Here is a 24673-nt window from a genome sequence, read left to right as displayed (position 1 = left end):
TCTTCTTTTTCCTACTATATCTGTCTCTGGGCTACGAAACACAAAGAACATCTCTCCCTTTGTCCAAAGAATCTGCAGATACAATTTGTTAAAGACAGAGAAGTATTGGGATTAGGGGGAGTATTTCTATTCATGAAAACAGTGCTCTCAGCCCAGTCCCTGGCATGAGGCAGTTATACAGCTCAGCAGCACCTTATATTGCTGTAGTTTATGCCTTGGCTTGTACTTGGCTCAGCAGGACAGCAGCTTAATTGCCAGACTGTGTGAGAGAAAATGTAAGAGCAAAATTAAAGGATCAGATCTAATAGCAATGAGTGTCTGAGCCAGGCTGTCAGTTATTTCCATCACCTTCCTGATGACTGAGCTCTCAGGGCTGGCAATGCTGCCAGCAGCGTGACTGCAAGTAGGGTGAGGCTTCTATGGCAAACAGCAGTTTATTAGTATGCATCCATAAAAGGTTGCATCTAATCCAGCCTAATATAGTCACAATGTTTTAATATCTCAAACATGTGTATCCTATATAGTTCCCATTATGTTTAAAACTCCTTATGTCATTCAGAGCCCCTTCAACATCCCCAAGACATCATGATAAGCATATCCTCTCACTGTTGCTGCAGAGTAAGGCTCTTCTTTTTTGGCCTCAGTCAAAGAACAATTTTCAAGTGTTCTAATGCTCTCTCCAACATAGTGATTGAAAAATCAAAACAAAACCAGAAGGAAAAGAACAACATAAACTAGTAGGCAGGCCCTGTAGATGGTAATAGCCTGAGGTGGTCCCGCTCAGCCCAATGGATGCTGGCCATGCCATGGGTCTCCATCAGCTTCTGATCCCCACAAATGCAGAGCACAACCCACCCCAGTGGTGACAGGAACTAGCAGTGATCACACTCTGTATTTCACATTGCTGCTAACACAATCAGAATGGCTGTCAACACTGAAATTGCTATAAAGTTGAAAAGTGGATAAAGTGGATAAAGCTAAGGAAGTGGATACAATGTGGAAGTATATTAAATCATGTCTTTTGTAATTGCATGGTATTACAAATTTCTCAAAATAGCTGCACTAAAAGTTGTCTTGACAATATTCCCAGTAAAAATGCAGTAATTTTATCTACTTTACCTAGAGTAGATTATAATGGGGAATATACCATCCCTCAGACAGAATTGCCAGCTCTTTTACTAAAATAAATTGCTCCTTTGCACTTTACAATGGATATATTTTTCATAGCAGGCATGTTCAAGGGCTAATTTTCCTAACAAACACAGACAGCAGTATGGCTTTCCCATGCTGCCCTGGAAATGCAGTATTGACTTATATTTTGCTGTCTAAAGCTGTCAGAATTGCATGTGCTGGCGGAACTGGAATTTTGCTTTCAGCTTTTCACCCATCCTCATGCATGTCCCCATCATTTCCCATCTTTCCATCAGTTCACAAAATTTCTCCTGCTGCCCAGGTGCAAAATGGTGCTGGGAGCTGTCCTTGGCCAAGTGCATAAGGGAAAGTAATATTTTCTCCTATCTGCCTTTTCTCAAAGGAAAAATAGACCAAGGTCTGCAGAGAGGCTTCATTTAGGCACCAAATATGCTCAAGGGGTTAAAAAACAGGTTTTACAATCAGTGACACAGTTCAAACTCTACCTCTACAACTCTCAACTTAAGTTTCTTAACTCCTCTTGCCTCTCTCACAACAGAGCTCAGTGCTTACAAATTCACAGAAAAGTTGAGGTGGGAAGGTACCTCAGAAGATAATCCAGTCCAAGCCCAGGGTCAGCTACAAGGGGTAGCCTACAGCAGGTTTCCCAGGACCCTGTCCAGTCAGGTTTTTAATATCTCCAGTGCTGGTTCATGGGGTGCTAAGGTTTCGTGTACTGCTTTGGTGGCAGTTCCTGTGCTGGGTGTCTGAGTTGCTCGGTGAGCCCCTGCATGCAGGCCAGCAGCTGACAGACCCCTGTTCTCCACCCTGCTTCTGTGGCAGGAGGGCACTGACATTGCAGCTGCTCCTGAGTCTGGCTGCAGAAGGTATGAGGCAGAAAAAGTAGGAAACATGGATTGATGTGGGAAAAAATAAGGGCAGAGACAGGTGAGATAAGGGATCTCACTGGTGAAGCAAGAGGGGGAGGTTGAGGTATGTTAGGAATTCCAGAGTAGCAGGTAGGAGATTATGATCCTGGACTGAGAGGGGGTTGCTAATAAGAGAGGGGTATATGGGTTTTATGTTCTAGTGTAGTGGGATAACATTATATTAAAGAAAAGGTAGGATTGGAAGGATGTCTTCTTTAGTGCTTTTCTGCAGCCCATCCAAGGCATATTTGGAGAAAAGACATTTTCTTTCCTCCCCTTGGGCTTCCTCTGAAGCCTGTGCATGCCTAAACGACAAGGTCCCAGGGTTAGGACTCTTTTGTGTTGCCTCACTTTTCCTTCCTGGGATCTGTTTTCTTCTAAGTTTTTTACTTTCAGATATTTTAGCTGTAACAATTTTTATCATGCTCATATCATGCAGAAAGCCTGACAGTGCATCAACCTTTCAACCACCAGCTGTTTGATCAGGTGCACAAAGGTAGCAGAGAGAATTCAAATAACTCTCTGTCTGTACAATAGCTATTTTTTCCTCTATCTCCCAACCCCAGAGCTAGAAAAGAAAGATGTTGTTTCCCATCTTTGCTTCTAAAAGCCAGGGTTTTCAACCAACCTTTTGATCTGACTTTCACTGACTGTCAAGGCAACCAGTTCCTGTCTTGCATACAAAGAGCGCTTGCTCTCCCTTGCCTACTTGGGTCATTAAACTTCAGGGCCTAATTCGCTGCTGTTGTTTGCTTTAAGTTGAGAAACTACTGCTGCGAGGTAGGTTTATAAGGCTACTGTGTCATCTTTATAAAGTTTCATTTCTGCTTTTCAAAGCAACACATAAATCCATAGAGAGCTGTACCTCAAGTATTAATCAGAGATTAGCTCAGTTGGTTAGAGCATGGTTCTAATAATGCCAACATTGTGGGTTTGATCCCTGTAGAGGCCATTCACTGAAGAGCTGGGCTCGATTCTTATGGGTCCCTTCCACCTCAGAATGCTCTGTGACTCTGTAATTTCCTAGTCAATGAATTGCATCAACAAAACCATCTCTCCATCATTTCAATGTGACATAAAGTATGTCTCAAGAAAACCAAAGCATTGGTCATGAGAGCAAAGAATAAGGAAGAGTGGACAGATAAAATAGTGTGGCCTTGATGGTTTTAAAACTCCAAGAATGTGAGAAGTCTGCATCTGATTAAGAAATCCATTCCTCTCATCTTCTCTCTCCTTTGCTCAGCTTATGGCAAAGGAGAAAATTCATCCCTGCTGTAAGCCAACTGAAGTCATTCTGATCTCGCTGTTTTTAATGCTTACTGCTGTGCTTTTTGTATTTATATGCAGAAATAGCATAAAGAAAGGAAAGAGAGAGAATAATTCTGTAAAGTTACAATAACAACTGAGACACCAAGCAATGATTAAAGCAAGAAACAAAATGTTAGAGCTCAGCATGGAGTCAAACACAGAGATCTTTAACTCTCATCTCTCCTCTCTGTCTACACATTGTCTTATTAGACTGTCATCATCTTGCCATCTCACATAGGCCTGGTGTATTTTACATTTTAAAAATGGAAAATGACAGAAGGATGAAACTTTGCTTTTAAATAAGCATATATTTCACATAGAATACACAAATTCCAAATAACCTTAAAGTGTTTGTGTCAAATACAAGAGTTTCTCAAGAAAACTACTCTTTGGTGTTTGGTGCAAGAAGCCATGCTAGAGAATGCTGTGAGAATCCACACTGAAGGTGGAGTGGAAGGGACTCTCACTTTCCATTCCCATTCCTTTTGAACCAAATATGATGCTGTTCAAGTTTGTAAAGTCTTTGCACATGTATCTCTTTATACACATATATATGTATCTGGGTTTGTAGGCACACACATTGTACATCTGCCTGTGTATAGGTAGTGCTTTGGAATTAATAAAGCTATAATCCTGTTGAATCTTCCAAATTTAGGGGCAAGGAAAGAGTAATTTTCAAAATTGTAGCTTCACATAGGCACACCTAAATCTTGTTTATATCTTCTCTATGCCCAAATCTCTATGCCTTAGAATCCAAGGTATTTATATTACATGGTAACATTGCTTTGGAGGAAAGCCTGAGATAAAAGAGAATTTTTCCCTCATCCTCCTGATCCTTTCTTTTTAGGGAAGAATAAAATTAAAAGGTTAACTGGCAATGCAAAATCTTACACAATTGACAATGGAAAACTGCAGTGTTTTGGGGGCTCATTCTGTTAATGACTAGCAATAAATAGTATCTTTCATCTCCCTATGTATTTATTTTGGATAAGCCAGCATTGCTATATACTCTTCCAACAGCAAAGCAGTCTCACTGTGTAATGCAGACCCTGGCCAACAGTAAGGGCATGCTGTCTGCACACCTGGGGATATCTGCTGGATGCAGTGTAATAAAGAGGTATCCATGGAAACCTGGGTTTTAGACACAACCAGGTGAGATAACTCCATATACTGAGTTTGCAAAGCTTATGTAACAAGACAGCTAAATTAGCAATACTGCACTCATGGCTTGGGTACCACTGCAATGGCAAGTCAAGGTGTTTGCAGCACAGATCTGCTCTGAACAAGCACAGAGTAGCAGTCAGAGACAGGTGTAAACTGAGGAGTCCACAGCTGTCACAGGCACACCAAAAATTTCTGTTTTCTCCTTTGGGTAAAATTCATGTTGACTGGTTAGAGCTGTGTTCAAGAGCTCAGCTAAGGGCATCTGCCCAGATAAATGCATCAAAGCTGAACAAGAAGATATGGTTGTATAAGCACAGCACTTGTCTTTGAACATAAGGTAGCCATCTAGTCATCTAACACACTTGCTTAGGAGTATTCTGCCCTGCTGAGACATTTTAAAGAAGACACTGGTGGATGGCAGCTATGATTTCATCCACATATACCTCAAGAAGCACCCAATTCTAGTGCAAGGAAATCCTCATAAAAGTGTATTTACATAGAGCACTGTAATATTGGTGACATCAAAAACCATGGCTGACAGCTCCCTTCTTTGTCAGGCACATTTTTGAACCTCTAGAGAGGCTCAGCAGTTTAACATGAATAGTCCTATCATTTTAATTTTATTTTATATTTACTAATATTGCTATTTCACAGAATCACAGAGTTTTTGAGGTTCAAGGGGACCTCTGGAAGTCGTATGGTCCAATCTGCTTGCTCCAGCAGGGTGACCTGGAGCTGGCTGCTGAGACACACGTCCAGCTGGCTTTTGAATATCTCCAAGAATGAAGACTAACCTCCCTGGGCAACCTGTGCCAGTGCTCTGTCACCTTCACAGCAACAAAAGTGTTTCCTTATGTTCTGATGGCACCCCTTGTGTTTCATATTTAGTGATATTTTAATGCTAATAACCCCCACAGAAGATTAAAAAAGACAAATTTTACAGATAGGGATCATGAGGTACAAAAAGTAAAAAGATAATTTCTAGTCTCAAGCTACCCAGCACCGCAAGTCAATACCATGAGAGGTCTCCTAAGTCCCAGCCTTTCTCTCACATTGCTTCCTTTTCTTTCAGAGCTTGTGGTGCCTTTCCCTTAATTTGCCCATTTCATCCACCCTCATCAGGGAGCAGGAACAGGCTATGGTCACTGCTGGTGAGGCAGTAATGAGAGCTGTCAGACTGGCCAAGGACTCTCCTCTGTGGTGAACAGCAGCAGGTGCAGAGGGGCACAACCAAGGCCATGCATATCCTAAACTTTCTCCTGACATGGTCTCTTGGCCTTCAGCAAACAGCCATTTAGGAACTTCCTGAGGTGACAGTTTCATCCAAATCCCTGTGTACCAATGGATACATTTGCCATTAACTCATCTAACCACTTCTTGAATCTACTTGTGCTTTTGGCCTTCTCAAAATCTTTCACAATATTATTATATATTCATGAACAAGTCTTGTTTGTTTTTAAACTTGCTGCCTAACCACTGTTGAGTGCTCTCTACTTGTATTCCTAGAAACAGTGACTAATCATTCCCTTTTTAGCATCTCTTCAATAATCATCACTTCCTGGGTCAGTAGTACATCCAGACCCCGCACATCTCTTCAAGCTGCACAGCCTAGCCTATTTAGTCTTTCCTCACAGTCTCTTTTCTGTATCTTTTTTGGTTTTCCTACACCTATTCTGTCGTGTGGTGAGTGGAATTAAGCAGAGCATTCAGTAATCCAGGGACAATGTAAATTAGGAGGGTGATGTAATGGTATTCAGTTTTGTTCTCAGCTCCCCGTAACATCTAACATTGCATGAAAGTCCGAGTGCATGGTCAGCTGAGAGTCACAGACTTGTTCATGTTGGAAGGGACCCCAGGAGGTCTCTAGTACAAACTTCCTCTCAAAGCAGGGTCAGCCATGGGGTCAGACCAGTTGCTCAGGTGGTTCTTGAAAATCTCAAGGATGGACAGTGCACAGCCTCTCTGGCCTACCTGTTCCACAGCTGGGCTGTTGTTGTGGGGGCAAGATTTCTCCTCATACTGAGTGTGAACCACTTTCATTTTGACTTGAGACATTGTCTTTCATCCTGTCACCATGCACCACTGTGAAGAGCCTGGTTCCATCCCTTGACACCCTCCCTGTAGGCACTGGAACTTCTTGTTAGGTCCCCCTGGAGCAATCTCTTCTGCAGACTGAACAAGAACAGATCCCTTAGTGTCTCCTCACATGTACTTTAGCCCTGACCACCTTGGAAGCCTCCACAAAAGTTCCTTCAGTTGCAAGGGGGGAACTGGGGTCAAAACCTTCCATTTTGGCTTCCCATACAGTCAGTAGAGAGATAGAGCAAGAGTCTTATCACAGGATCACCCTTTCTACCCACTCTAATACCGATTTTTAAGACAGATGGGATAAATCACTGAGGGCTGTCTTTCTCCTCTAGGGAAGGAGCTTAAGCAAATAGTTCAGTATAAAGCACCTAACTTGCACAGAGCTCAGGTCACGGAGATGAGCCATACATCTTTTATTTTAATTCCCTATCTGTAAAATGAGGATGCTAGTGCTTCCTTGTTTCTCCCATCTATTTGAACTGTATGTAACTACTAAGTTAGACTGAAAGGTGTCTTGCCTGAAGTCTGAATAATGATAACTGACATCTTTTTGAGCTTGATTGGCTTCATGCTGCCACTATTAACAATGAGGGGATGGAAGACGAAGCTTCTAGAGCAAATAAATTTTGAGCATTTGCAGACAAACTAAAAAGCTGACATAGAAGAGGCATGAAGGGGAAAATAAGGCAGTGAATTTCCACAATTTCTCATTCTCTCAAACTTCTGAACTGCTGCCAACTTCAAATCTAAACTGGTATATTTCTTATTTTGCTGTTTTAACAGGAGATAATTATAGTTCATTGTTCTACAGCTTACTGTGTAAAATGCTGAGCAGTATTTCTGTCTATTCTTCTTAGCTTTGAGGAACTCTAACTACTTTTGATTCTTGTGCCCCAGATAACCACCATTTAGCAGTTAAAAGTTCATTAAAAATGAGGCCAAACATAGATGAAAATGCCAACAAAAACATGCCTGAAAAGACAGATGAATAAAATGGCAGTGCCCTTAGAAACAGGTTTTCTCAGACAGTCTTTTTAAACATTACTAAAGAACATTTTGTAAATTTAATTACATTTGATGTAATTAAACTTCTTCAAAGTAATTGTCCTAAGGATATGAAAATTTAAAATGGAAACGATACTCTGAAGTAGCACTCAATGAGAGCACTTTCTGCAAATATCCATGTGTATTCCTTTCATGACCTAGAGTTCAAATTTATCTAGTATTTTCCACACTATGGAAATAAGTTTAAACTATAATGTACAATTAAAATTAGGATGGTAAAAGCATGTTTGAGTTGCACTCCTGCACTTTTCCACAATTAGGAAGGCAATAGTTCCCTTGGGTTTTCCTTCTTTAGCTGTGAAGGAAAATGGCTGGTTAGTATTTCCAAAACATTTCTGTGATATTCTACAACATCAATAGCTCAACAAAAGGAGGTTCCTCCTGCTGTTCTTTTAATCCAAAATCTAACTTTAAAATACATAATAAGAAAATATTCTTTTAGAGGCATCTCCATTTTTCTTTTTTTTTTTTTAATTTGAATTTTTCCACATTGAAATGCTGCTCAGATAATCCCTTCTCTCAGTCTGAACTTTGCTATTGAGAAGGTCGTCGGCATTTTGTCTTCTTTGTGGAAGGGTAGGGAACAACCAGTGCTCTTCTTGTTAGCAGATAAATAGGGTGGATGAACAGGGCACCACAAGCTTAGATTAGGACAGAGATTCATCACTGACAGAGAGGAAAAAGGTAAATAATTTCTTACTAGAAAATATCTAAAACAGTGAAGCACACTTGGAAGCACAAGTATTTGCAACCACAATTCCTGGCAACGTCACAGCACTCAAATCTGTTTTCCTACATTTGAAACTAACTCTATACCACTAAACAATTACTAGCAAACTTTGTGTTTTGCAACACCAATTGAAGAAGAGTAAGGAGCTGCCAGAGCCATCGCTGGCAAAGAGGCAGCAAGGCAGGATGCTAATCTGAATGGGGCAATAAAAGCACGCCTCTGTGTCAGCCGGCACACTTCACAGGCCAGGTGTTTGTGGAAATACATATCTGCTAGAGCCTGAAATAATTGTTCAGAGCACAAAGTAGGGCAGTTCTAGTAGAGATATCGGCTCAGTAGCAACTACTGTTGCTAGGGCAATGGCTGGCAGGAAGAAGATACAGATAACCAGCAATATGACCATCTGTTATGACAGGAACAACTTTTTATTTGCCAGAGACAGCAAATATCCCCATGAAAACTGTTGTTCTCTCATTCCTAACAATTTACAGCATTGTTTGCAATGTATTCCAAGGAGAACCTGGTGGTCATACAGAGATACAAAATGAGCCTCTCTGTTGGTTCATATTATGGGCTGGTAAATATGAGAAAAACGTAAAGGCCTTGTTAAAGAATAAAACAATGTTTCTGCACGAGCTTCTTAACTGCTGCACAACTTGAAGAATAATGATGCAAGTCCAAACTGCTGTGCTCACATGAACCAAAAGAGAAAAATAAAAAACTCAGTGAATGTGCACTGTCAAAGAGAAAAGAAATAAATTCATAAAAGTTACATAAGATATAAAAAAATGAGGCCAGATGTGATTAGCTTGATAACTTAAACAAAGAGCCTTTCCAGATTGGTTTTGAGCCAATCTAGTGTTTTTCTCTTATTAAATAACTTCAGTGATTTGTAGTCCTGTTTGTATGTGATTTCCTCCTACTTTAATCTTCACAGGATCAGTGAAATGTTAGCTCAGGGATACCTTCTCTCTGAAGCACAAGAGGCTTAGTCAACCTGTTTTGTATAAATGTCTAAAAATACATAGATCAATTAATTTACAAAAGGCAATACAGTATCTACCTTGCCCACTCCTTCCAATTATGAGACAGCAAAAACTAGAGACGCGAGATGTATTTATTATGTTTTTCCTATGCTTGAACAATTGTTATGAAAATGCAGTCCTGCTGGAGCAGGTCCAGAGAAGAGCAACAAGGCTGGTGAAGGGACTCAAGCACAAGTCCTATGAGGAGAGGCTGAGGGAGCTGGGGTTGTTCAGCCTGGAGAAGAGGAGGCTCAGGGGAGACCTCATCACTCTCTACAACTCCCTGAAAGAAGGTTGTAGCCAGGTGGGGGTTGGTCTCTTCTCCCAGGCAACTATCAGCAAGACAAGCGGGCATGGTCTTAAGCTGTGCCAGGGGAGGTTTAGGTTAGACGTTAGGAGGAAATTCTTTACAGAAAGGCTAATCAGGCATTGGAATGGGCTGCCCAGGGAAGTGGTGGATTCTCCGGCTCTGGAGGTTTTTAAGATAAGACTGGATGTGGCACTCAGTGCCATGGTCTAGTAACCACGGTGGTAGTGGATCAAGGGTTGGACTTGATGATCTCAGAGGTCTCTTCCAACCCAGATGATTCTATGATTCTATGATTCTATACTTTGAATCCCTGTGTTTTGCCATCACAACAGGTCTTTACATTTTGAAAGCTGATAAGGTAAGCAGTAAAGTCCCATGAGGCTTCCTTCCTCACATTTCTGATGGACAGTAAGCATGTAATGTGTAATGTGAGATTGAAATAAAATGGGTGGTTCCAAATTTGGTAAAGTAAGCCAGTCCTGTTCCTTTTTTAGGGTCTGAAATATTTATAAAATATAAGTAGCTTTCCTTGATACTTCTGTATGGCACCTTCCATCCAAAAGAATCATGGAGACAGGTGAATGCTTTCACATACTGCTGAGAGCCTGAAGCTCCCCGGGGGGAGTTCTGGGGCCGTAATCTGAGTCAGGCATAAGGACTAACATATACGGAGCTGCATGCAGCAGAAACAGGCTGTTCTTAACTAAATCAGTGCTAGACACATACCAAAGATCTACTCCTGATTTAAAACAAAGCCTGTGACATCTTAAACCACTGCACTTTGTCAGGACGATCTCCAAGCCAGCGTTTCCAGTGCCACTTGGAAAACTGATGCACTTCATGCACCATTTAAAGAAAATTTTTTAGCCTCCAGTGTCCCAGACTGTGCAGTCCAGACAGTCTCCCACCTCTGTCTGGTTGGGCAAACAGCACCAGGAATGTATCTGATTTGAAACAACCATTCAAAATGTGTATCTTTGTCCTCCTTGTGCCCTGGTCTCCCTAACACCAGACCACCACTATGACCAACAAATTCGATCATTCACAGGTGAATCAGACTGAGCAAAGGACTGACCTCTATCTGACAGTTTTAAAAGCTCTCGTTCAAGGAAAAATACATGTCAACATGGATTTGAGCTGAAAGGAGATCTTTTCCCACGCTGTGTACTCCAAAGGAGGAAAAATCTGCAGACCATGAATACAGCTGAAACAGGCACATCTGTATCTCTGCCTGAACACTACACTGAGTCCCTATTTTTACCCACTGTTATAGCTAAGATGGCTGAATTACAAGGTCACGTATTTTGCTGAAGGCGATATCGTGAGTCATTTGATTAAAACTCTGCCCTTCCTGGCTCTCAGTCCTTTTCTCTACTCATTAGTACACACAATGTAATAAAATGTCGGAATATCCCCAGAAGGGAGTCTTGCTTAGACCACTTCCTCTGTAGTTCACTACCACAGACCTCAATTCCTGGCTTAGGCAGCTTTCCAGATGAACTATAGATGCAAAATAACATTTTCAGTTAAATTTCAAGCGGGATAATGTGCAGCTACAGAACTTCAACATTGTTCTAAATTTAAACAAAATTGCAAGAGGAATTTTAGAGAGTATTCAAGAGAGTAAACAGAATAGAGGCTAAGCAAATACATAGTGGACACTATTCACCCTTCTAATTATCCATCCTGACAAGGGTTCTTTGATGCATTTGGTAACTTTTGACCTTCCTCCCTTCCTTTCCTTCCCCCCCCCAATTTTTAGCAAAAAGCCTTTACCCAACCCTCTAATCTAGGATAATTGAAAACTGAAAAGTTGATAAAATTAACCAGCTGTGGTAACTGATAAGAAATCACTGATAATATTAGATATTTTATTAAAGTTGAATTAACACTCTTCTATTTTATAACACAGTTTAAGGAAGGGTTCATTTTATAAACTCATAGGGTGTTGGAATGAAAGATGTGATAGTTCCCATGTAACCTCATAAATTCTCTTGCTAGTCAGTTTTGAGTCTACAAGCTCTAATAAAATTCTCATGAGAACACAGTATTCATCCATAAAAACTCCTGAACCTCCCATGGGAATTGGCTGGTTTAGAAGGGTTCAGAGGTTCAAGCCTGTGGTTTATTTATTAAAATTTTCTCAGTAAATATATCATAGTATAATAGATAACAAGCACACTGTTCTGTGCTAATAACATCCATCTTCCACAGTACACATGCACAGTAATCTTCAAAAATAGGAGGGAAGAACCTTAAGTTACATTTGAATGTGAGTGCACTGAACCTTTTCTCAAAAAGAGGTTGAAATCACAAATAAGAGTGCGAATTTGCTTCCTTATTTTTCCCCTCACAAAACCGCTGTCATCAAGCGCAGCTAAGATGTTGCTCTGTGCAAAGCTGTAAAAAGGGAATTCAGATCACCTGAGCTTTTAATAGACTGAGCTGAGGTTAGACACCTCTAGACCCCGAAGATGATGGTGACTTGGAGACAACAGTAGTAGAGCATCAAAAGTTGTAGAAGTACATTCCTTCTCTGTAGTATTAGAAGTATGAATCTGCCCAGGAGCACCATATCCATGCTGGAAATACAAGTATTTTGTATAGTCTGAGGCTGGAGGCTCTGAATCGATTTTACCTCCTCCCTCTATAAAGCCTCCAAACCAACCCTGAAAAAGTGCAAATTCCTTCCTTCCCTTGGAGACAGTAAACAGCAGCAGGAATGTGATAGGCAGCAGTAGCTTCTGTGAGACAATATGGTACCCAAGAATAGCTCAGATACTCACACCAGGGATGAGTTTGATAGTTAGTTCATGTCAGACTAATTATTCTAACACAGGATCCACACAGTCATTTCCACCTCAAAAGGCTTCTGAGGGAAGAAAAGTATCACTAAAATCCATATAGATTTTTTTTTTTCTGTTGGAAAGAAAAATCAGTTGCTCTATATCCTCTGGTGGTGGAGAAGAACACTTTGACTCTAAGACAAAGTCAATCTTTCACAGATACTTTTTGGCAGCTCATTTCAGGCCTTTAGAGGCAGGCTCTGAGGTGGCAGGAACAGGGAGGTGACAAAGTCACCTTTCTTCCAGCACTACAACCAGCTGCCAGCTTCCAGCTCTGAAGATGAACAGGCAGATGGTCACATCTCTCCTGGTCCAAATCTCACTGCTTTACACAGGTGTGCAGAGCACTGCAGCACCAGCCCACTGTGGGACCCAGGGCTGTCAACACCACCTCGCCTCTAACGTGCTGGGGATGAGCATGCCAATGACAGTCTCTACATTCTCTACTCAGCAGCTCCCATATCCTCCACTCTTCTCCTAGCACTTCTGTGTAAAGATCAAACAGGAGAGGAAGATGCTCCACGGAAAGGGTAGAACACCCTTGTGTATTCCCTGCCTTGCCTCCCTGGGACACAAATACATAGCTTTCATAGTCAGCTGCTCTGTGCTCCATATTGCATCCCATATTCAACTCCCCATTGCCTAACACTGATGGAGTGTTTGCCTATAAAGAGCACAAGGCTGCATAGCAAACAAGCCATTAGTCTCCTTTCTCTGTGGTCTGCATGCATGCAGATCCTGCCCAGAAAAACAGACTGTATTCTGATTTCTGACAACCATCTGCTGAAACTTAAATGTATTTTACTTTTTATTCTCAAACAACTCCAAGCAACTTCACAGGTTTCCTTCATTTATCATAACAGCACCTTGAATATGTTCAGAAAATTTGCTTAGCTTTGATAATAAAGTTCTGGCTTTGTATTTCAAAACAGTGTACTTCAAATCCTGCTGGGACTGCATTTTTATTTAAAATTCGCTGTATCTTTCCTTTCTCTCCATGTGAGCTCGGCACCTGTACAGTATTTGAGTGCCTGCGTGAGAGAGATAATTAACAAAAATATTCAAACAACCTTTTTTTTTTCCCGGAAGAAAGCAAACTTACTCTGTCTGTGTGCATATGATAGAGCTAGTTTCCTTCAGACTGACACACCCAATAAATATTTAAATAAAATTCCACTGTTCAACATGTAAAGTAAGCACTACAAATCTTCTTAATTTCTTGATAAAATCAAGTGTTTGATCCTACAAGTAGTGTACATTATTATATACTATTAACCAGCTATAGCTGTGCACACACAGGAAGTATGCAGGCACAGTACTTTTACACATCTACACATCTTTTCTCTGGAATAGAGCTGGCATTTGTCAAATCATTTACACCATATGGACAAGAGAGAGCAATGGAATATAGTAATCATTGACTTTCACAAAGAAGAAACTAGATCTGAATTCCACTTTAGCCCACTCAAATCCTAAGGCTCTAGGGAAAGATTCTTGCTAGCTCCAACAATAACAGTGACCTGTAATTTACATAGCACATCTTTTGAAAGATTCTCAAACTTAAAAAGATTTAGAGGGGTCTCTTCAGCCAACAGTGAACTGCAGAGACGGGGGAAATAAGTTTGTGACATAAAGAGATAGGCCACAGAAGTGAAAGACAAGAGACCAAGAATAATGTATTCCTTTGAAAAATGTAGAGGATAATAGGTAGACACACTATAAATTATAACACTACATTATCTTTCAGCTTGTAAAAACTATCAGGAGACCTTAAATACCTACAGATGGTCAGTGCCTCCATTTTCAATTACTTCTGACAGATGGCCCTTCCCCATGGCTCAGTGCTGATACGCCAAGAACAGTGATTAGAGATTGACTCAGAGGCAAGAGTGGTGCCATACTTTGCAATATGTATTTATAGTCAGACCCAGAGTTTTCTTTACCTCTATATCTGCAATTCAAAAATGCTGCCTGAAGACATATTGAAACAATAGCAGTCCCATGGTTCTATCCCCCGTCTTGATTTACCACCATAAATCATACTGAATTGAGAGACAAGGCTATTCATCAGTTACTTGAAGACCCCAGAATATATCAGTATCCTTTCTAGCAGCTAACAGCTCTGTGTATACTTAATGCATTTCATAATCACTGCAACTCTCTTTCATTCCCAAAAGTTGAGGATTCTGTTATAGATCAAATCATCAGTTAAACTATTGGCCAGTAATCACAAAACCCAAGCCAACTGCTGACAAACCAAATCCATAACTTGCATTTATACTAAATTAATCACATAACACGTGGCATTTGTTAGCACTTTACCACATTGTATTCAGTCTGGTTATTTCCTGACTCCAGTTCCAGTTTCAATCATGGTTTTTCATTTTATGTAAAACATCCAAAAAATAAAATGATCCAAATGTCTTTATCACCTCGGAAAATGTAAACTGTGGGAGTGTGAAATGTAAATTCTTCACCATCTAGTAAAGCACCAGGCCCAGATGGTCTCTCTGCAGAGTTTTTCCAGTGATCCAATTTCCTCTTTCTGTCTCATTTATGATGCCTTTATTGAGAATTATAATAGGTATTCAGAAGACATTTAGTAAAGCAACTGTTAATTTCATTTTTGGATTTTGGAGCCTGAAGGACGTCAGGAAATAGGTTTGCTTGCCCACTTATCATTACCTTCAACTGTGTGGGATGCATCCAGAACATCACAACTCACTCTGGTTTCAGTAGTGTCAGCCACATGGCTGCAAGCAGCTTCTTGGCCAAGCCCCTTGCTCTCCCTGCTCCAGTGGCCCAGGTGCATCCCAAGGAGGGCTCTCCCTCACTATGGACCTGTCAGGCATGTACAGCACCCCTCTTGGCAGATGGCATAGATAATGTCATGTATGAAGATAAAGATGTTCCAAAGTGTGTATCTGTGTGTGTCCGTGTACAAAACACACCAAACTGCCTTGTCAGCATTGGCCCAAACTGATCATGTTAGAGAAGATGATTACCAACCAGATTAAACTGGGGAATTACAAAAACACTTGATACAAAGCAGGAGCCAGACTGAAAAGAAGTATAAAAGATGCGTGAAAACTCATAACAGAAGGGATAGACCCTGGAGGGGAAACAACTGCCTCAAGGGTGGGTGATTCAGCCCATGACTTGTAGAGAGCTGCAGGGCTCTGCAAAAAGGTAGAGGATCCATATCTCCTGCAGGAGTCATGTGTAAACAGGGAAGTCTGCAATCTTTGGGGAAGGGGTGTTTTTGTAACCCATACTGCCCATGAGTGGGGGGTGCACCCAGCTCTGTGCACACGTGGCCCTGAGTGTTTGTGTGTGTGCATATGTGTACACTAACAAGGCTTTGGGATTAGTTATAGGAGACTGTTTAGAAATTTCTAGCATGGTTTGCCTATTTGTATTACTGGTCTTGTATGGACAGTTCACTGATTGTTGGTTAATTACACACTGCCAATAATGTAATAAACTGCTTCTATCCATACTTATTTTAAACTATGTGAACTCAGCAGTTTTTCCCTGCAACATCTAGCAAGGTGCTTAAGCAACCAGAGATATCTGTAGCACAAAGATTTCATGTTTTCTTCCAGTGCACTGATGCAGAATAAATTCATGTTTAGTGAATCACATCTAACTACAGGTGAGATCCCCTAAGTGCAAGTAATATTTGTCTCAAAATAATAATTCTTAACTAAGACATTACACACACAGTTATTTCAGACCTATTTCCCAGGAGTTCATATGCAGATGTTACATGGTTAGCATTTGTAATTAATCATGCTGTTATACTTCAGTTTGGAGATCAGCAGTCACAGTTGGCCCCATATTTTCCCTTTGAGTTATCTGTGAAAAAGCAAACTGGGCTGGATTTGGATCTCAATTACCACAGTCTCACAGAGAATAACCTTAGCTAAGCCCCACCAAAGAATTCGAATCATAACTGTACAATGGTTGCTGCAGAGTTTCACTAATCCTACAGGTTTTGGCTGGGGGGGTTGGGGGTGGTTTGTAACATCAACTCAGAATCTCTGTAAGACAGACAAGTCTCTTCAATTTTACCCACTTAATCAGTCTGGCCAATTCTCCCTCCTTCCATAGCTGTAATAACATACTCTAGTGATCCCTAACGCACATTTTGCTGTGCATGTCTGGGTATGCCAGCCAGTGCTAATTTCCTATAATCCTTCTGTCCTGACTTTTCCAAACAACACCGATACAAACATAGGCAGTTTGGTCCAAAGTGTGGACTCTGATTGCCTCACAGTCCTGAACGTTGCCCAGCACTGAGGCATTACCAGAGACAGCAAACTCTTTCAACACATACTCGCAGCATAGATAAGACACAAGCAGATAAGCAATCAGAAAGGTTCTAACATTTACCAAACAATGAACTTTGAACAACTTGGTAAAGGAAACAACACACAAACACACAGCCCAGTTTCTGGGCTGAGATTGTAGCTGAATATCCCAGCCAAAGATAATTGTATTTCACAAAATTGCAAACCTCACATGAGAGTTTATAGTGGAAAAACACTGACAGGCCATTGTCTGCAGCATTGTATTCACAAGGCTGTAATTATAACTTTACCATAATGAGTGTAACTCTGTGGTCAGAAAGATAGCAAGAATATGATATTTTCCATGGACATTTGGCTTGAAATCTGGATTTTAAGTTGCAGAACTGTTGCCATTATTTTTCTCACACTTTCATTTTTTGAGGTTGATCTATATAAGTGCTTTAACTTGGCTTCTCCTTTTAGGTGTACAAATAAAAACTACTTCATTTTTTTCCAATGCATATAGCAGTAGACATGTAAACAAGTTCTATAATTTGATGTTTATAATCCTCCCTTGGCACTCACAGTGGTACTCCTTTGAGTATCATCAGCCACAAAAAAATGAAGATAGCTTTTTTCTCTTTTTTTTTTTTCCATTTAGGTTACTGCTGTTATTAGGCAAGATCTCTGAGGTCTCACTAAGCTGTGTTCCTCCTGCCTGGCTTGGCAAGAGACATATTCCTAACCCACGCTGCCTCATGACAACCACCATGAGATACCAGTCTTACCACCCACTGGGGGCTCATCCAGCACATGGTTGTGGAAGGTTTCTGGCTTGTCTGCACTGGAGGAGCAGCAAAAAAACCCTCAGCAGAGACAAAAGATCTGGCTCCATAATCAACCAAGCATGAAATACAGTACTCGTGTATCTAAGTGTGGGAAGAGCTTAGGAAGGGGAAGGAAAACATCATCTGAACTGTTAAAAATGTTACTTTTAATAGATGTAAAAGATTGGTCGGTGACCATTATTGGGGGTTCCTAAGTAGTGGGTGGTCCTCCTTACTGGACGTACCAACTCTAATGAGCTCTGATGAGGAAACAAGGTCAGAACCTCACTAGGAAAGTGCTGGAACAAGAACATTGCTTTGAGGACCCAAGCCTGCTCACCACTTTTTCTCAGTAGTACTTGTATAAGCAATACTCCTGATGTTAATGTGATTATCTAAAGGCAGAAGGAATACTCATACAAATAAAGGCTGGGATTTATGCCTAGTAATCTGTCTAATCTGGCACTCTCTCTCCTTCAGCTGCACTAGATGTTTTCCAGCAGAAGACTCTTAAATAATATTTCCATAATACACTGATATCCTGGGGGAAATTCTCTCATAGCTTACAAAATCAGTTTCCTGAGACATGAGTATTCATCAAGTTCTGTGCAGAAGGAGCAGAAGGATCCCAGGGGAAAAGTGCACCATCAGGAGGGTTGTAGTTTAGTCTAAGGGGTCCCTTTCTAAGTGCCAATACTATGAGGATTGTCCTAAACCTGTATGTATATCCTCAGTAGGGTACAATGCAGTGTTAGGGATCTAAGGTTCAGGTTTCACTGAAGTAAGAGAACCCTGAGACATCACCTTCAAAAAATAAAATATAAACTCCTACCAACATCGCATTTACCCCTGCATACCTGCAGACACAAAATTAGAGCCCTGAAAAGAACACAAGGGATGTCCTGTGGGTTAGGCCAACATCCAGCTCTCCCCAGTATCCTTTCTTTAATAACAAAAGATACTATTTAAAGAGAACATGCAAGCCAGGCATATACATTTCCTATATTCACCTCCAGCACCCACAATCACTGTATTAGGGCTGCTAAGGAGCATATCGCTACTCATTCTTTCTAGCATCTCTTTATGAACATGCAGCCCATTTAATTTTTTTGTCTCCTTTCCAATGTGCTGACCTATTTGCTTCCCAAACCTCTGCTGGCAGAGAATTTCACAGGTTCATTATACCTGCTACATAAAAAAAAGAGTATATTCCCTTTTATCTTTTCTAAGCCAATCCCCTGCTGGTTTCAACGACTGCCCCTAGTTCTAGCTCTGAACAACCTTTATTCATTCTACCCACTGCCTTGATTTTATAAATACTGATCACATTCACTGTCTCCAAACTGAGGTTCATGCTGTGGGCAGCCTCACTCCCTTCTATCTGACCACTGAGAATATGGGATGTGGGTTTGAGTGGGACTGTCCCTCCACCTTTCACTTCCCTCGTCAACATGTGAGCAAGAATCAGCTCTAAGGATCAGAGTTCAGACTGCAGTTCCAGAACAGAAATGTCAGCAGTAGCTAAATTTTCTGATGATTTATCATCATGGTTCAGTACACAGTTCACTGAATGCCAGACATGGTTCAAGGAAGTGACTGAGAATGGGGAGATCAGCAGTTGAAATCAGTTATTGCAAAATCACAGCCTGAACCACCCTCTGTGTACCCCATAAAAGCTAGGATCTCACAGACCTCTTCCTTCTGGGAGGGATTTTGTATCTTACTTTCCCTTCTTTTTAGTGTGAGACTGATCTGAAGGATGCCTATGATGTGGATACTCCTGTCCACAAGCTTGCCCATACTTGACCTGAACAAGGTCCAGCCAGCTCATGCTCCTGTGTCAATCAACAGCCATGGGCAAAAGAGAAAGAGCAAGAACAGTGGGCATGAATTGGTATCTAGGAAAGAGTAAGGACAGGGCACATATATATGAACTTCCATCCTAAAACTTCCCTAGCTTCAAACTATTTTTCAGCCCAGGAAGCTGCTTTGAGGCATATATAGGTTTTAGGTAAGACTCAATGCATCTGGAAAACCTGGAGAGGGCAAGAGATCCTGTGCCTCTGTCCTTCAGTGAGCTGTTGTCTGGAAAACTCTTGTCTCTCAGTATGTGCAGCAGAAAAGAAATCCTTCTGTACCAAGCACATAGTAGTGAGAGGTATAAGAGATCTGATATCTTTCATACGATGACAAATATCAGTGAAAGGGTCTGAAAATATATACACACAAAAATTCCTCTTTCGACCCAAGAAACTTTCATTCTCATGAGTTATTTTCAATCAGCTGAAAACACCACACAATGACAAACAAGCCACTCCAAATATCTTTGAAATCCCCTGGGATTTCACTCTAAATTCCTGAACCACTTTAAAATCCACATATTCACTAAAAAGATGGGAAATTTGGGATATCTCAGAAGCAGAGCACAGCTAGTGGTCCTAATCTGGATTTAGTTAGACCGAGGGCTCCCGGGATACTGAAGAGGAAAACCTCCATTTCTTCAGAAGATGAAGTCTATCAGCTTTTGAGAACTTAGCTAGGAAAACCAAATCACTACACTGAGCAGAACCCAAGGCAGTTTAATCACTCGCTCTTAACACCAGTTACAGCCTTTTGACTATGCCTGATGGGCAGAAACAGTTTTACATATGCTCTCCCAAATCACTGCATATCACAACCCAATTCTTGCATTTAGTTCCTATTAATCTCTTCACTATTACATGTAGCTAGAACTTAATTCCTCTGAAGACCTCAGGCTAAAATTGTGGATATTGTCAGTTCCCAAGGCCCACAGCAAGGTTTCTGTGGGCATGTACCTTTTTCAGTGTTCGCTGGACTCAGTGTCAGGGAAGATTCCTGAGATACCACTGACCAGCCATAACTCTGAGTTGCATTTCACTGAATTTACCAAGAATTTCAGACGGTGCCATACCATAATGCTTTCTTGCATTTCAGGCAAAGTTCCCTGACAAGTCAAAGAAAATGCACAGCTCCAGGTAATCTCACCCTTTTTTGCAGATGCCTGCAGAGGCTCTCCCCAGCCTCCCATCCAGTCATGCAATCCCAGCTCTTCCTTTGTGCCCTGACGCTTTGTAGGCCCTCCTGAATTAGCTAATTGAAACAAATGACTGATTGAATGAATTCAGCAGAAAGTGATGCATTTTTCTGCCTGGTTATGTTTTTGCTGGGCTACTGAGTTGACTCAGTCGATGAGGACTGGGAGAGAAGGAGCAAAACTCAAAAATTACTGCACCAAATAAGGGACCGAAAAGCAAAACTGGAAATTAAGAGGACCTTTTGGCAGCAGTGAGCTTTTAAATTTGAGCACTATCTCCCATGAAATCACTGCCCAAGGACCCATCTCTTTTTCCTTTGCAGGCTTTGCAGTCCCTGTTCATATGTTTAGTTCATATAAAAGGTCTTAGTTTATGTGGCTGCCGGTCAGATTACTTTATGGTTATTATAAAAAGCAGTATCTCTGCCTTTTACTATTTGATTGATGATTCTGAATCCAAGTTTTCATAATAAATTTTCAAGCAAGTGACACCTCAGGACTCCAGGGTAAAGTCAGTCCAACAGGTTGTACATTGCTCTCCTTACCCTTTGAAAACAACCTTCTGTTCCTTTAACACCACTATCCTCATTGCTTCTCTACCTATGTGTGTGCAGATACAAAAGCTTGCAGAATTTAACAGTCACTGTTTTGTACTGGAAGGTAACTGACTTCTTCCTTAATTAACTACAGATTATTAAACCTGAAGCCTCTGAATCTGCATTTTAGAAACTATATTTTGTCTCCTCTTCCTTTTCCATGGTCAAACCCAAGGAAGATAACAATCTTTGCATTTAAATCTTCTGGAACTACAGCTGTCTCAGGGTGCTTAGCTGCTCCTTTTCCCTACCCTCAGGATCTTTTCTTCTGTGTCTGCGATTTCAGAGACACCCTCCCGTTTCACATTATGTTCTGAGATAGCAGTTAGCACTAACTCCTAACTGGAGCTTACAACTCTGAGCAGCCTTTAGCGTTAATAAAGGAAGACTAACAAAAAAACACAGACAGCTTACAGCAGAGAGAGGTCTTTGATATGTTTCACTCTGCCAAGGTCCTGTCCAATCACAGGTAGCCTCAGCAAAAATGTCTCAGGGGAGGGAGACGGGCTGCGTTACAACTCCCTTAGAGGCTTCTTATTCTAGACACAGTATAAGCAAAGCAAGGCACAAGCTCAGCCTTTCTCAGGAGAGAGTGCATACATTCAGATGTAATGTAAGTGGGGCTAACACAAGGTCACACACGATCAACATATGTGGAAATTTCTGGGGACTGGGCTGTGCAATTTTAAGAAGCCTCCGCTTAACATTTCTAGCCTTTTTCTCTTCAGGTCACATTTTCATGAAGATGAAAAAACATATCCCTGAAACTTAAGCAATTTGCTTGCCAAATTTGAAAGCTGTTTTTGCAAAGCAGAGAGATGCTAGAGGCTGTTCAGTGAGATGCTTATGTTTATAATGGACAAAACTGTGTATTCTCCCCTAAATTCATCCTTGTAGTTGGCTCGATTGTTGCAAATGGAACTTTCCAAAACCAAAGCAAACAAATCATAATACAAAACAAAATAACCAAAACAAACTAAAACAAAACAGCTGGAAGTAGACACCCAACAGGGAAATTTCAGTTCAGATCGGCAGTTACAAGCAAACGAAAACTAGACTCGAAAGCACATAGCAACAGTAACACTAGCTTTGCTGCTAGCTCTCTTACATTTCACTGTTAGGACTGAGGGGTTTGATTTGTCATGCTACCAACAAACTAATTTAATGAATTCTCCTACAGTTAAAATCTTCCCACCTCTGCTGTTAAATACAGCAACCATTTCACATCAGAGAATAGTTAAGTAACAGCTTATGGAGAACAGTACCAAATATCTTCATAACTGAAAATGGAAGAGAACATAACAAGCAGCATATAATTATGTGAATTCCAATTTAGCTCAGACTTCAGGGTTATCCAGTCTACTTAAGTGAGAGTATCACTGAATCAGTAACCACAGCTGGTCACTATCCTAGAGGTGCCAAAAGACACAGTATTTCTTCTGCTTTGGAACCCTCTCAAATAGAGTTGCATGGTTCTACTCCATCTAATCCACTATTTATTTTACTGTGCTTTTTAAGAGCCGCAAGTCTCGGAATACTTCATAAAGAAATACAAGATTGCTGGATTTCAGCTTATGAATCCACTTTCTGTTAGCATTTTGGAGCTGTCCTGCCCTCAAGTGTCCTGTATTTGTTTTCCAGAGTTGCTTTACCTTCAGTGTTCCTTCTCACAAACACTAGTCAGATGAGAAGGGTTCTGTTTTCCACCAAGCAGACAGACTTGGAAGCTCACGTGCAGTGGGTTTGTATCAGAGCAGTTAAACACTAACAGGAAAAAAACAAATGGAACGTTAGGACTGGAAATTAAATGCATTAACCCTAATGAGAACACTAATTTGCTTTCCAGCTACCTCTTTGGAGCGGAAAACTCCCACACCTTTAAGCAAAGAAACCTAAAGGAAACACAGGATTTTGGCAGAGATTTTCAAATGACCCCTGAAGAAGGCAGGTATCCAAGTCCCATCACAAGGCATTGTAAGTCTCTCCCTGTTGTGGCCATGTTTATGCTCAATCTGTTTGTGGGAACAAGGGAAGTGTGGGGCATGTCACAGATAGGCACCCCTGAATTACTGCTGAAGAACACGTCCTGCAGGGGTCAAGAATGGCTCACTTGAGAGAAACCTAAAGAAACACTGCGGAGAGTGACAAAATATGGACAAAAATAGCTTGTAGTGGAACAGGTCCAGCAAACAGGGCTAGCAGACAAGAAGTCAGGGTGTTAAAAAAACTACGTCAAGCAATTTCATAAACTAGCTACGTGTATAGTATCAGGGGCTGTGCCTGCTGTTTCCCCTGATAAACACGTACCAGCATTCAGCCTATGTGCCTGCTCACCTGACTTCATGCAGACAGCTCTCAGAGTTTCAAAAGATGCAGGTGAGGAGAGAGAGAGGAACCTGTGAGGGTCAGAGGGGTGCCTGGCACAGCAGTGAGTGCTCATCACTGGGTCACAGGGTGTCTGTGACGTGCTGCAGGCAGCACACCCTCACCCTGGTCTCCATGGGATGGGTGCCCTTTGGAGACAAGCAGCTCTGCAGACATAACTCTTCCATCCCAAACATCCATCATGAGTTCTTCCATCCCAAACATGGCAAGGGGGGGGGGGGGGGGGTGTTGGGCTTCAAAGAGTAAAATAAGCCTCAGATCTTTCCGTTGCCTGAAGGGCTGGATCAGGAGTGTCAACAGGCAGGAGATGCCCCCCATGAGCAGAGGAGCCCCAGCAATCACAGTGCACAGCCACACTGCCCTGCGCCAGCACAGCCCCATCTCACAGAATCATAGAATTGTTAGGGTTGGAAGGGACCTCTGGAGTTCATCTAGTCCAAGGCAGGGTCACCTAGAGCAGGTGACACAGGAATGTGTTCAGCTTGGTTTTGAATGTTTCCAAAAAGGGAAACTGCACAACCTTCCCGGGCAGCCTGTTCCAGTGGTCTGCCACCCTCAATGCAAAGAAGTTCTTCCTCAATATTGAGGTGAAACTTCTTGTGTTTTAGTTTATTGCTATTTAGTTTATTGCAATTGTTCCTTGTCCTGTTGCTGGGCACCACCGAAAACAGTCTGGCACCATCCTCTTGGCACCCGCCTTTGAGATATTTATATGCATTAGTGAGATCCCCTCTGTTTTCTCTTCTCTAGATTCAACAGGCCCAGCTCCAGCAGCCTCTTCTCATAAGAGAGATGCTCCAGGCCCCTCATCATCTTCGTGGCCTCCGCTGGACCCTCTCCTTGTCTTTCTTGTACTAAGGAGCCCAGAACTCCTGATGAAGCCTCACTAGGGCTGAGTAGAGGTCGAGGATCACTTCCCTCG

General features: G+C 41.5%; 1 long non-coding RNA gene across 1 annotated transcript in view; it reads right to left on the bottom strand.

The window, feature by feature from the left end:
• Positions 1 to 24198, bottom strand: part of LOC113946189 — a 32256-nt gene extending 8058 nt beyond the window's left edge. The window contains exons 1-2 of the long non-coding RNA XR_003527337.1: positions 23701 to 24198; positions 23019 to 23130 (exon numbers count right to left, since the gene is read on the bottom strand). This is a non-coding gene — a long non-coding RNA (uncharacterized LOC113946189). The remainder of the gene's footprint in view (positions 1 to 23018; positions 23131 to 23700) is intronic.
• Positions 24199 to 24673: the final 475 nt, after the last annotated feature.

Source organism: Corapipo altera, unplaced genomic scaffold (genome assembly GCF_003945725.1).
Source record: "Corapipo altera isolate COAL_440 unplaced genomic scaffold, ASM394572v1 46, whole genome shotgun sequence".
Taxonomy (NCBI): domain Eukaryota; kingdom Metazoa; phylum Chordata; class Aves; order Passeriformes; family Pipridae; genus Corapipo; species Corapipo altera.
This window is presented reverse-complemented; position numbering and strand designations above follow the sequence as displayed.